The sequence below is a fragment of the Balearica regulorum genome, chromosome 6 (assembly GCF_011004875.1).
Source record: "Balearica regulorum gibbericeps isolate bBalReg1 chromosome 6, bBalReg1.pri, whole genome shotgun sequence".
Lineage (NCBI taxonomy): Eukaryota > Metazoa > Chordata > Aves > Gruiformes > Gruidae > Balearica > Balearica regulorum.
The window spans coordinates 43386653-43400290 of NC_046189.1; the positions used below are offsets into that span (position 1 = coordinate 43386653).

At 38.0% G+C, this 13638-nt stretch overlaps 1 protein-coding gene across 22 annotated transcripts in view; it reads right to left on the bottom strand.

Annotated features, from left to right (window-relative positions):
• The window catches only part of BAZ2B (bromodomain adjacent to zinc finger domain 2B), a 160282-nt gene that overhangs the window by 83309 nt on the left and 63335 nt on the right, over positions 1-13638 (bottom strand). For 2 of the 22 annotated variants that reach the window (XM_075757419.1, XM_075757433.1), the window contains one exon: positions 11648-11842. The exons of the other annotated variants lie outside the window; for them this stretch is intronic. The gene's annotated coding sequence lies outside the window, so the exon portion shown is untranslated. Of the gene's footprint in view, positions 1-11647; positions 11843-13638 lie in introns of those variants that run through there. 22 annotated transcript variants of the gene reach the window in all.

Sequence of the window (13638 nt, forward strand, 5' to 3'; positions counted from 1 at the left end):
CAAATGTTTGTTTCAACAGTCTTTACCCACATAAGGTGACGTACTAAAAGCCACTTAAAAGCAGATCCGAGTCTTAAGATCGGCATAACTGAGTCAGGAACCGCCCGGCAAAAATGGAAACAGAGAAGGCAACACTTGCCATTCTACTATCTGGGAACATGCAATGGCCATTTTAGTAAGACGTGGGATAAAATATGACATTTTTAAAAAATGCATCTCTTTTGACTCCATCTGACAAGATAAACTCATTATTAAATGATACATGCAAATTAAATTGCAACTCCAAATCTTATTTTCTCCTATTTTACAAGTAATTGTGTTATTTTTAGTTAGAAATAGACATCACTTGAAATACTTCTGCATTCACACATCATACATGCACACTGTAGGAAAGGATCAGTTTCGAGACCATCTAAGGAGCCTGAAGGTGCACAAGTCCAAGGGACCTGATGAGATGCATCCATGGGTTCTGAGGGAACTGGTGGATGAAGTTGCTAAGCCACTCTCCATCATACTTGACAAGTTGTGGCAGTCTGATGAAGTTCCCACTGAGTGGAAAAGGGGAAACACAACCCCCATTTTTAAGAAGGGAAAAAAGGAAGAACCAGGGAACTACAGGCTGGTCAGCCTCTCACCTCTGTACCCAGCAAAATCATGGAGCAGATCCTCCTGGAAAATATTCTCAGGCATATGGAAAATAAGGAGGTGACTAGTGACAGCCAGCATGGCTTCACTAAGGGCAAATGGTGCCTGACAAATTTGGTGGCCTTCTACGACAAGGTTACAGTGTTGGTGGATAAGGGAAGTGCAACTGATGTCATCTACTGGACTTGTGCAAAGCATCTGAAACTGTCCTGCATGATATCCTTGTCTCTAAATTGGAGAGACATGGATTTGACGGATAGACTACTCAATAGGTAAGGAACTGGCTGGACAGTTGCACTCAAAAGAGTTGCACTCAACAGCTCAATGTCCAGGTGGAGGCCAGAGGTGAGTTCAGCCTGGAGAAGCAAAGGCTCCAGTGAGACCTTAGAGCACCTTCCAGTACCTACAAGAAAGGGGCCTACAAGAAAGATGGAGAGGAACTGTCTACAAGAGGCATGTAGTGAAAGGACAACGTGTAATGGTTTCAAACTGAAGAAGGGTAGATTCAGTTTAGGTATCAGGAAGAAATTCTTCCCTGTGGGGTGGTGAGGCCCTGGCACAGGTTGCCCAGAGAGGTTGTGGAGGCCCCATCCCTGGAAGTGTTCAAGGCCAGGTTGGATGGGGCTTTGGGCAACCTGGGCTAGTGGAGGGTGTCCCTGCCCATGGCAGGGGGCTTGGAACTAGATGGTCTTTGAGGTTCCTTCCAACCCAAACCATTCTGATTCCCCATGATCTACTTTTGCCAGTGGAAAAGCTGTGCAATTTGTCAAGCTCAAGAAGATGAACACTCATGCTTTAGGTAGCAGGGTGACAATGGTACAGCACAATTCTGTGGAGGCAACATTAAGGCTTATGAAGACATAGCTCATGGAGTGGGGCTGATAGCACTACATGTCTGTATTCCAACCCTTCTAAGCAGATTCTAAACAGCAAGTAAGTATTGGCACTACCTAAAATTGATGTGGAGTCTGGACTCTCTCATGACTGCAGAAGCTGAAGTAATAGTATCTGAAGAACATTCATATGCAAGGATTCTCTGGCATCAGTTTGATAAGTGCCCAAAAGAGGCAATTCTGCCAGATTCTGTCATCAAACTGAAACAAATGTTTCATTATTTCAGAACTGATGTTTCACAAACCTTTCTGTGCCAAGAAAAAAATTAATCACTGCAATATTTTATACTGACTTGGGATGAATATCAGTTTTTAAGGATTATATTTTTGCACATGAGTGTTCAGCTTAAACAGATTAAAAACATGTTTCTGTTTTCTGTGTAAAAAGTCCATCTTTCATTCCTCACATAACTATCTTTTCATATCCTGATTATAAGACTTTGATACTTGGTTCATCTGCACTAGATTCTAGTACTACTACATCTTGTTCTACAGAAGCAAGAGTGATGGCATTTTGTACTATTACTTGAATTTGCGAGGGCACTGAGCAAACTGTAAATCTATAACTACCTCTATAATTTTTAAAATCATAAAGTATTACTCAATCTTTGTGTACCAATACTCAATACAACATTTTTTAAATACACAGCAAAAATTCTGTCTTAGAGTAGCTCTGAAATGGCTAATAGGAATCCCCATTAGAAATCCTATGCCAAGAGTAGTCTGAAAATCAGTAAGTGTTGAAGGAGTACAGAAAATAAATTGCAAATTAGCAACTTCACTAGCATGGTTCTTACAGAAACTATTTGGCTCTATCAAACAAAAACTCAGTTTCTAAGGATAGCTGCAAAAATAATTAAGAGTATTAAGATTAAGAAGTATAAAGATTATTTGCAGTATTTCAGGTATTTGAAAGCCCATTTTTATTCCTTTTTGTTGTATGTACTCAAAAATAAGGTGTTAAATGTTCCATTTCCTCTAATTTTGAACTACACAATAGATTTATGCCCAATTTATCCATTTGATAATCAGGTAATTCTTAACACTGAGCTAAAAAGACATTGCATTGCTTCCTTGTTGGCAATACTTTATCGATACACCTGTTTCACTGCAGCTTACAATCAAGAGAACTCTGCATTAAATCCATAAATATGTGTGTAAATAGGCTTGCCATAGGAAATCTCAAGAAAGTAACTCAGACGAGGGGGGAGTTGGGGGGCCCTTACAATGCATTCCTTGACATGGTAGCATAATTTATGTTTAAGGACTCAAAAGAATTACATTTTTTCTCTACTGTCTTACAAACCCAATCCTGTGCTAAGGCTCCCAAAGCTATGAACATTAGGCCCCCAAGTCTCCAAACATTATTAAAAGAACAGGACTAGTGAGTAATATGGTATTTGGCCACTACCTAGTCTAGCATTCTGTGACTAAGAGTAAGCACCACCACCTACTTTTGTGGTTACCTGTATCCTGCTCTCCTATTTGCCTCTCTAAGCTAAACAACAGGACCTTTTAAGATTCTTTTCCTAAGAATCACTTGGTTATCTTCCCTGCTCATATCTAAAACTCTATGTTATATCTGAAACAAGTAATCCTGCATATAATTACCCAGTGATACACTCCATAACATTTTGCTTACCAGTTATTATGCATCCAAATTTTTTACTTGCTGATATCTATCAAACTAATCTTTTCATTCAACTATGCACTACTTATACACAAATAACTAGTTATTTCACAGATGTGAGGAAATGCATTTAGAACTAACAAAAGCATGAATGCACATTTATATTATTACACTTTTCCTCACCTACTAAGAAGGGACAACAAAGAGTGTCATTTTAGAAATTACGGTACCAGAATGACCAGTGAAGTGCGACAGCAGAGTCTCTTTCAATAGACTTCTCGAGCAGGTCTTTAAAGCAGCAAAACTTGAGTGCCAAAATAACACCACTGATACGAAGAATTATTTTGACTGGACTTTAACAGGAAGGAAGAGGAAAGGAGTGTCTGAACACCTTTGTGGCAGACAAATCCATTAAAATCAGGAGCGTGAAATAAAAACTGTTACTTTTTATTTATCAGTCTCAAATTCTCACCATCGTTGCTCTAAAGTCATCTGACATTCTAACAGTAAAAGGCAGCTATCCTACACTGGCCACTCTAGGTGAGAAAGTTCCTGGGCCTCACCTGATTAAACACTCAGGACTTGCTGCTAAGAACTGCTTTAATTAGTCTTTTTGTACTTTAACCGTGTAAACAGCTAACCAAATGCCTCAGTTACTGTCTTCCCTCCACCTTCGAGTATCCAATAAAATCATGGTCCAGTAAGAATAAAGAACAAAGAAGAACGCTGCCTTGCGGTAAATGCCTTGTCTCCTTTGGTTACGCCAACAGAGGCTCCCGAGGTGTTCGTATTCCGTAGGATACAGCAGGTCAGCTGTGAAAAACCAGCTCAGTTGTTTGACTGGCAAACGCACCAAAAACTTTTTCCCCAGCGAAGCAAGACAGTTTTAACAGGGTCATATATTAGATTAAGATGTGTACCTGTTACTGAACTAATGCTGCTTTAAAGTCACTGTGATCCAGCCAATTTTTGACACTAGCTTTTTTTCCAATCTGCCTGAAATCTCTGAATCACTCAGGTGCTAGAGAGCTCCACATACACGAAGAACTGGATTTGGCTTTTCCAACTCCTCTCTGGAGACACACCATCTAGAATCACTTGGAGGTTTATGTGTCTATGGACTGAATTACAAGTACTGTAACGATGATCTGTGTGTAAAGAACAGAAGCAACTGAAAACAAGAAGAGTTCAGGAAAGTTTACATAAAGTCATTTCACTGAAGTGCCTGTGACACTGACATGTCCTGAAATTGCCTTAATCTCCAATAATTACATAGCTAAATAGATGCCTAACAAAAAAGTTTATCTCCCCTCTCCATCCTACATCTTAATTTTTCCTCAAAGATAAATATTTTCCCCTCAGTGAAGAAAGCTGGAATACACTTTATTCTGTGAGAACCAGGTAAGAAATGCTCTTTCCACCTAAGTCCCTATTCATTAAGGTAAATGAGAATCAGTATCATACTTTTAAGTGACCTACTCATTCACGGGATAATTCTGACAAGTCTTTTCAAGACTGATGACACGGGAGTTTCCTGCAGTCAACATTTTTTAGTTTGGTAAACACCACCATTGAGATTGTAAGAGAGAAGTATGTTTGATTTATCATGATGAAGCAAACCTGAATAAGCAATGATAGTTTCTTGCACTGTCACATAAACAGTTGGGAAAGATTACTAGTAGCTATTTTGTATCTGACTTTTCAAGATAAGCAGCTTGAAAAAAAGGAAAAATAAAAGATTCCAACATTTAGTTCTATTTCATCTGATATTCATGCAGCAAAATAGCAGCTGTCCAAGGACTAGGATATTAAAAGAACTGCTCTTCTTTCAGCAAAGCACTTTAAATAAACCTGATTATCTTAGCAGAATAAACTATTTTTAAATAAACACAGAATTGACTCACTGAAGTCTTTACACATAATTCTATATGTTATTGACACTTGACTGAAACATGGTTTATTTTTAAATGCAGTATTTAAGGTAGCTAGCTACCATAAGTGATCTACTGAGCTGAACTAGTGTTAATTTTTTAATTCTCATTTCGGTCTCAATGTGTTTATAAAGTTGCGTGCAAGGTATACTACAGACTATTACCTAGCAGTCTATTATCTAAACAAAAAGTTTAAAGTAATGCCAAGTTAAAATATCCAAATTTTGCATTGTTATGCTCAATTGAATGGAGTTCAAATAATGGATAACATAAGTCCATCTTCAAGAAAGTGAGTTTAGATTTCTTGTAAAAGAATTCTGAAAGACTATTCTCAAATGATTACACTGGTATTTTACATTTAGACTTCATAAAAATTACTGTCCTCATAACTGTAATTACTATTGTAAAAAATGTTTTCTATTGCCAGCTCTATGACTGAAAAAAAAGTCACCCAGAAAAAAAACTGTCAGACTGACACTCCAATGGCCAGTACATTCTCATATATAGTATTTTGATTAAACATGAACGAGATCCAAGTCTGAAACAAAAAATACTGTCTCTTCTAATATTTTTATAAGTCCTAGATTTATAAGAAACTTCGAGTTCAGCCATATTTATGTAAATTCTCTTAACAACTGCATATTAGCACCAAATCAGCATGATTAAAGACAGAAAACCAATCTATGCATACTGTTTTCTAAATCAACTTAATTAGATACTCTGAAATCAACTGTTTATATATGTAGCCCTCAACATGAACTTTCTTTAGTATTATGAAATGGCATTTATTATTAAAGAGTCAACAAACAGGATAAATCAGTGTTGCTTAGCAGCTGGGTATTCTTGACCACTGTATGATTCATCTACAATTTTCTAATCCATTTTTGTATTTTTAATGAGCATTGTATTTTATGAAAACAGCAGGTCTCAAATAAAACATTATATTAATTGAATGGATATTCAGTGGTCAAAATATCTGTTAAAACTCACCTTGTACTAAGGAAAATCCCTAAAGCATACAACATCTTTCTGTCAAAGTATGTATTTATTGTAAATAAATTCTGCTTGATAGCTTAAGAAATCTTTTCTTTTCAATCTCAGAATATGTTTCTTCATCTACCAATGAACACATAGCAGTGCATTTTCACAAGATAGCAACTTCAAGCATTTTAACTCTGTTAGAACTGTCTCAGAGCAAATAACAGAACTAAATGGGAAATACCATACAAAAGAGAAATACACATTGTGGCCAAGAAGTTCGAAACAGGGACAGCTGAAGTGAATGCCTTTTTTTGTGCTTTTCCAAAATCTGACTTTCGATCTGTCAGAAGCACTGTTTCTGCTTTTCTGCTGACTTTTTGTCACTCAGAAACTTAGTTCCAGTTTAGCCATTGTATTGTACACCTCTTCGCATGGTTCAAACACCAGACTTCATCTCCTCAAGCTCAAAATCTAGGCGTAGCTCCAATTACAGGCACCAACAGAGCTTGAGAAAAGCTTACAGAGGAAGTGCCCTGCTGAACCTTTGACGGCAAAAGCTGCCACAGGTTTGTCTGGGAATGATCAAAATTCAGGACTGTTAAAATTCATGCTTGTGCCAAACATGCTGCTTAGTATTTCCATAACTGAACCTTGCCTATCTTTGCCAAAGAATGATAGAATGCACTAAAACAAAGGCTAGCTGTAACATGCTGTAACATGCATATACAAAAACTCTCCAAAAAACTCACTACAAAACATATTTTGTCCACTTGGTATTATTTTTCTTCATGTTGGGAAAAAAGGTCACAAAAAAATGAGCGCACAGAGAAAATGTAAATCCAAACAGTTAAACTTTAAAAGCATAAACTAAAGGAAAGATAATTTTGGAAAGAAATAACTACAAATCCAGATACCTGTTTGTGTGTATGAACTCCATGAGTCAAAGTAACCAACTCAGAACTAGTTCATAGATGCTCCCCTGTAAATCTTTCAAAGAATAAACATGCAGAGAAAAGGAGTCCTTTACCCTGCAATCCTACACTTACAGACTACCACAATGCCTCATGTACTCCAACAACTAAGAAGGGATAAGGATGTTAATCAAACCCCTTCATAATAAATGGTCTAGAGTCTGCATTAGCTACTTTCTTTTTTTTTTTTTTGAAGATTTTTTATCCTAACAATTTAAGATACTCCTTTAAAAATCGCCAAAACTAAAACCACCAGCATACTCGGATGAGAAATGAGTTCTTGGATGCTAAGTCAGAGTTCCTGAAAAGCATTCAGGAGCAAATCTTTTGAATGTGTACCTGTACCAGCTGCAGGCTTTGCACTGGGTCCTGATTTTGTTTTAGAATAGCACCAAACTTCAGTCTCATTGTTCTAACATTAATATTGTTGTACATTTAAACAAAAAGAGAAAAAACCAAACATCTAAATTGTACATTCAGCTCTCCAATGCCAGCGAAGACTAGTTTTAACCCATATGATAGTGAAAAAGTCTATCAGCCTTTCATGTCATTAAGCAAGTTTTGGCACCAATGAAAAAAAACTTATCACTGAGGAATGCTAATTCCTGAGTTTTTAACTCTTAAAGCACCTTGTGGTATCACCTAGCAGGAATGCAATGGTTCCCGCTAATAGTCTGAGGCAGCAAAGCTAAGACACAGGTAAATGGTTTCCACATTTTCATGTTGTTTCACTCGCGTAGTTCTTTGGAAACCCAGAACCAGTTGTAGAAGGAAGTATTCTGTGCTATACTGGCTATTGATTTAAGTCAGCTTCAACATTGGCATCCACTCTCATTTCCAAAAATATCTTTCTTAAGTTATTTGTTCATTGTTTCTTCCAGTTTTAAGGCATTATGATCTTTAATTCGAGACATTTAAGCAAAACAAAACAAAACCAACAAAAAACCATACACACACGCACGCACACACGAAGAGAGCCCGCTGAAGCTAACCTAAACAGACTAACTGGAAGGAATAAAAGGGTTCTTAAGATACAAAGAAATAAAACCAAGCTCAACAGAAGCCATAGCAGCTATTACCACGTCAGAAGAGTATCCTTGCTGACTCCATTCACAATATTATTCTTACAAACCAAGCAGATGCAAATCTGACATCTCAATGTTATTTACACACTTGAAGGAAGTGGTTAGACATAAAAAACCTGACAGATTGCATTTTTATTTCCACACACTGGAGAGAAAGAAGGTAATAAACCATCCATATTTCCATCTAAAAAAACAAAAGTATGAGTCAGAATATGTATCTAGATTTCAGGCTTCTAACAAAACCACATGCTAAACATTACATTTTCCTACATTATTAAAGAACACTAGTGAAAATACAGGAGTCCATTTTAGCTGTATCAGGTGTTGGTTTTCTTGGCAAAGCTTGATAATCATTGAAAGATTAACAATGATACACATTATTCCCATAAACTATTCTTTCAGAATTTAAAGGCACTCTGCAAGGCCAGCTGGCACCTCATAGCCGTATTTGAGTAACAGATAAAAAACTGTAGCTCTTTTGCAGGGTGAGGGAGCAGGAAGCCTAAGCAGCCCCAACTCCCGCCATACAGCATTCACTTCAAGAGGATGGCAACAAGAGCTGTACAGTGATGGCCTCTGGCTGCACCCTGGATTAGCATCTGCCCTTCTCTGTGCAGCAAGAGCAGCGATATCCCTTGACGGTGGCTGCCCCCACTTCCCTCTCCCCATGGGATGGGGAACTGACATGAATGAGAGGCACACCATGAAGCGTTAGCTCCAGCAGCACCCATCTGGGCTGTCCCTCCTGTTTTACAGGACTCCGTTTTTGTCATGTAAGCTAAGCTGAACCTTTGAGTCAATAAGTTCAGCTGTGAGGCGTGGAGCTTTGAGTCTAAGAGCCTCTATAGACAGAGTATGTAAAAAGATTCAAAACAGCAAGGGAAACACCAGGACTGTGGGACGTTGAAAAAAAAAAAAACCTGACCGGTGGGACAAGAAGCTAGCTAGACAGTGAGGGAGTGCAAGCCTGCTTGAAGACGGTAATGCATGTTTTGCTGGCACCCAAATTAGGGTCATTTCTTAGACCTTGTCAATATTAAGCATTATTGTAACTTATTTAGAACACAAAATTATATAAAATTGTATCTAGTAAAAGGTGCAATTCAGCATTTTGTTTAAAAAAATTAATGTAATCTTGTTTTATAAGAGAGATTAGTACAGAATAGTAGTCCATGTCACTGGTCTTTCAAATTAAATAGCCAGTGTTAAGGGGCTTGTAAGGCAGGCAGCATGCATAAGAAACCTAGGGCTATCCTATGAAACCTTTATTTTGCAGTTAATACTCTCAACATGAAGAGGTCATAGTTTCATAGTGTTGACTGGCACTCATTCCTCAGTAATCCTCAGAATACATGGGTTAGTATTCTGCAGGGGGAAAAGTGCAAATCAACATGCAAATACCAGGTCTTCATCACCACTTGAGAAGCCCTTTAACAAATTAATATAGGTTGAATCCCTATTTTCTTCCTCATGGCATTCTTCCTGCCTTGTTCCGCTCAAAACAGACCTGTATCTGCACGCTCTAGCCGCTCTATTGTCCACACCCTTTTCTCTACGTATAACAATCCATGGGAACTAATAGGTCAAGCATCTCCAAAAACCTCTTCCTACCCCAAGCTGGATGTCGTGGTTTTACCCCAGCCGGCAGCTGAGTACCACGCAGCCGCTCGTTCACTCCCCCCCATCGGGATAGGAAAGAGAATTGGAAGAGTTAAAGCGAGAAAACTCGTGGGTTGAGATAAAGACAGTTTAATAGGTAAAGCAAAAGCCGCGTGCACAAGCAAAGCAAAGCAAGGAATTCATTCACCACTTCCCATGGGCAGGCAGGTGTTCAGCCATCTCCAGGAAAGCAGGGCTCTATCACGCGTAACGGTTACTTGGGAAGACAAACGCCATTGCTCCGAACGCCGCCGCCCCCCCCCACCTCTCTTCCTCCAAGCTCCTTATAAACTGAGCATGACGTCATATAGTATGGAATACCCCTTTGGTCAGTTTGGGTCACCTGTCCTGTCTGTGTCTCCTCCCAACTTCTTGTCCACCCCCAGCCATCCCGCTGGCAGGGCAGTGCAAGAAGCAGAAAAGGCCTCGGCCTCGTGTAAACACTGCTCAACAATAAGTCCATAGAACAAAAACATCTCTATATTATCAATGCTGTCTCCACCACAAATCCAAAACGTATCCCCACACTAGCTACTACGAAGAAAAATCAATCCTCTCAGCTGAAACCAGGACACTGGACGAACACTGTTCTTCACCTACTTATTTTTCTCATAGTGTGAACAAATACAGATTTCTTGTATGTGCTGTCTACTTCACAAGTTCTTTAATACAGCCATTCAATTTGAAAATATTTATCAACTGTTACAAAAATATCTGTTTCTTTTAACTGAATCACAGTTTTTCTCCAGATTTCATTTTCTCTTCCAGTGTCTGTGAACATAGTGGATACCTCCTGTTACTAAATGAAACTGTACATAATTTTATTTCCATAGTAAGATACAATAAGAGAAAAAGTGGACATTTTGAAGAGCAACAATGCTTTTGGTTAGAAATTCACTACAGGGTTTTTTTCATACTCTTACTAGCTTACCAAAAAAATAAAAGGACAAGTTGTCTTTGGTACCAAGAGCACAATGTTATTTTAATATGAATTTATATTGGAACTGCAAAATTTGACTTAGCACCCTTCTAAACTTTATCGGATATAGAACTTCAGTAACGTCTATCATGGAACATACAACACTATAGCAAATTCTATGCCATTTATAGCAGTGTAAGATAAGACCAACCTTAAAAAACCCCAACATTGTAGACCCACTTAACAGAGCAGATTAAGACCAAAAATGCACTGCACCCATCATCTTACAATGTAAAATGTTAGACTGATACTCTGGAGCAAAATAAAACTGGACCTGTGCGTTGAGTGACAGCTGTCACACCCACCTAGTCCTCATCAGCAAGAGCCGAGAAATTACTTGACGTAAAAATAACACATCAACTATAATAAATATAGAAACAGCACAACATTTCCTATACCATAAGAAAAGCTGACAAAAAGGTTTCTTTGTTTTATTTGAAAAATGTTTGTTACACACGAAACAATTCTGCAAGTGATAAAAATAAGCTATGAAATACCAATACTTCAGAATGTGCATGAAACACATGCATTTTATGTCACTGTATTTGTACAGTAAGTATTCATCAGAATTGTTCATAAAGTTAATACTGGTTGTCTAATACCTACATAGACTTTAATTTTTTTTAAATCTCATGCAAATTAGATATATTTGCTCATCACTACTATCAGATAAGCATTACAAAAAAGCAGTAGTTGTCTGTCTTAGAATATCAAAAATTGAAAGTTGCAACCCTATACATTATTTCTTCAATCTATAAACATTTCAAACTATTAACCCGGGGAAGAGGGAGGGAGGGGGAGAGAGAAGGAAGCACAGAAGAAAAGCACTGAACACTTGGCATTACAGAAGGATACAGAACATTAGCAGCTTACTGTGGAGAGTGGTTTAATCAGGAAGTAGCCATTATCCTGTCGCTACAGAGCAATGACAGCACTCCAAAACAACAAGCCGTGGTTTTGGTGTTGGGTTTGTTTTTTTTTCAGTCAAGAAGAAGAACAAACACATGCTATCGTGCCCGAGCTTTGCTGAGCCCAAAGGTCGCCAGATGTCTATTGTCAAAAGCTACCCTGAAAACGAAATTCAAGCAAGCATTTACAAAGCTGTATTTGAAGAAGCATCTAAAATCTACCACAACCTCCCTCTGTGTTACACACAAAACATGGCTGTCTTATTCAGAGATTAGCAATTATTGTAATGAGATACTGTCGAGAGGGTCAAACAGTACTTCCTGCAGTTTACACATCTTGATTTCCTGGTAAACAAACCGAAAGGCAGGTGGAGCACTTAGATCACGAGTACACACGTGCTCACATGACCAAACCCAACCCAGGTGAAGTATGCACTTTTAATAAATGCCGTATCTGTATTTTAATTACATGAGGCAGCATGGTAGCAGAAAAAAAAACAACTGAACCATGAAGGAAATTTCTTCCACAATGCTACACAGTCATCAATGCCGTACTTTGTTGTTTTCTTTCCAGGTCCAAGAAAAGTATTTTATTTTCTTTAAATTATGCTTACATACACCCCCCCCCCCCCCAGAACAAACTGCTCACCGAGTTGTTTTGGTGTAAGAAAGTGCTATGAAACGATAACCTGAATCAACCCTAGAAAAACCACAAACTGAGAAAAACAAATGCTAATCACTCTATTCAGAATTTAAGCATCAATCTCCAAGAAAATCAAATTGAAGAAATCTACTAACAATATTCAGAAATTATCAAAATTAACTTTCTGAACACAATTTAAAGGAAAAAAATCAAATGCTCTGGTTTTTTTTAATCTGCCTGAGACTTTTCCTCCTCAAAAAGTTAATCACATATGGACTAGACACATGGCAGTGATCCAGTGAGAAAAGCTAGTTGTTTCCTACCTATAATCTTTCCAAAATTCATTTCAACAAGCTCCAGTTTAAAAATCAGATTTTCACAGTGGAACGGAACAGGGCCCTAGGCTATTGTGAAAATCAAAAGAAAAAACAACCCCAACAAAGAAACAAATAAACATCAACAACACCTCACCCCCCCAAAAAAAAGAAAATTAAAATCTCTGACTAACAGAAGAAAAGGCTTGCTACTCCTAAGCAACTAGAACAAAGTATTTGGTGTATTTGGTCCACTGACAGAAGACGGAATTTCTTTAAGGGATAAATACAGTCAACTTATTACCCACAGGGTCAATGCAAGTGAAGCTGCTAGAGCGCCCTACACCAACCGCACAGGGCTTGACCTTCGGCATGCAGTAAGACAAAAGATTATTTGCGTACTAGAGGAAATAGGCAAAGGCAGGGGGGAGAATCAATTAATTCTCCCTCTCAGAAACTTGGCAGCATGAAACAAGACGACCTAGGGAATACACCAAAGTAACATGTCTGGAGAAAGAAATCAAGGAACAGAACGATAAATTAGTTTCTAATAATGATGTTATAAAAACATTGCAGCCATTTTTCACATTAAGCTCAAGAAAGGAACAAAGGAAAGCTATGAGAAAAAAAATACAGAAAGCATTACTGGAAAGATAATGAAATATGAAAGGGTGTATCTGTATCAGCAAACTCTGCTAGTGAAGATGCGGCTTGTGCCAGTGAAAGAGTTATACTGCCATCACAATCTCCCAAACAATGCGAGATGTGTATTAACAGGAGGGATCTCTGCAACCAAAAATATCCAAAGTAGGACTTTTCAAGTTGTGCTTGTCACAGATTAGTACAGCCACAATTTCCTAATTAAACACTTGAATATAACTCATTCCCTTAAGTAAAACCAGACCAAAACTTCAGCATTTCATTCATCTGGTTTTCTACTGTTACTCATCTTACAGAAAAGCAGTTTTGTCAAATAATATATAGTGTTTCTGAAGAAAA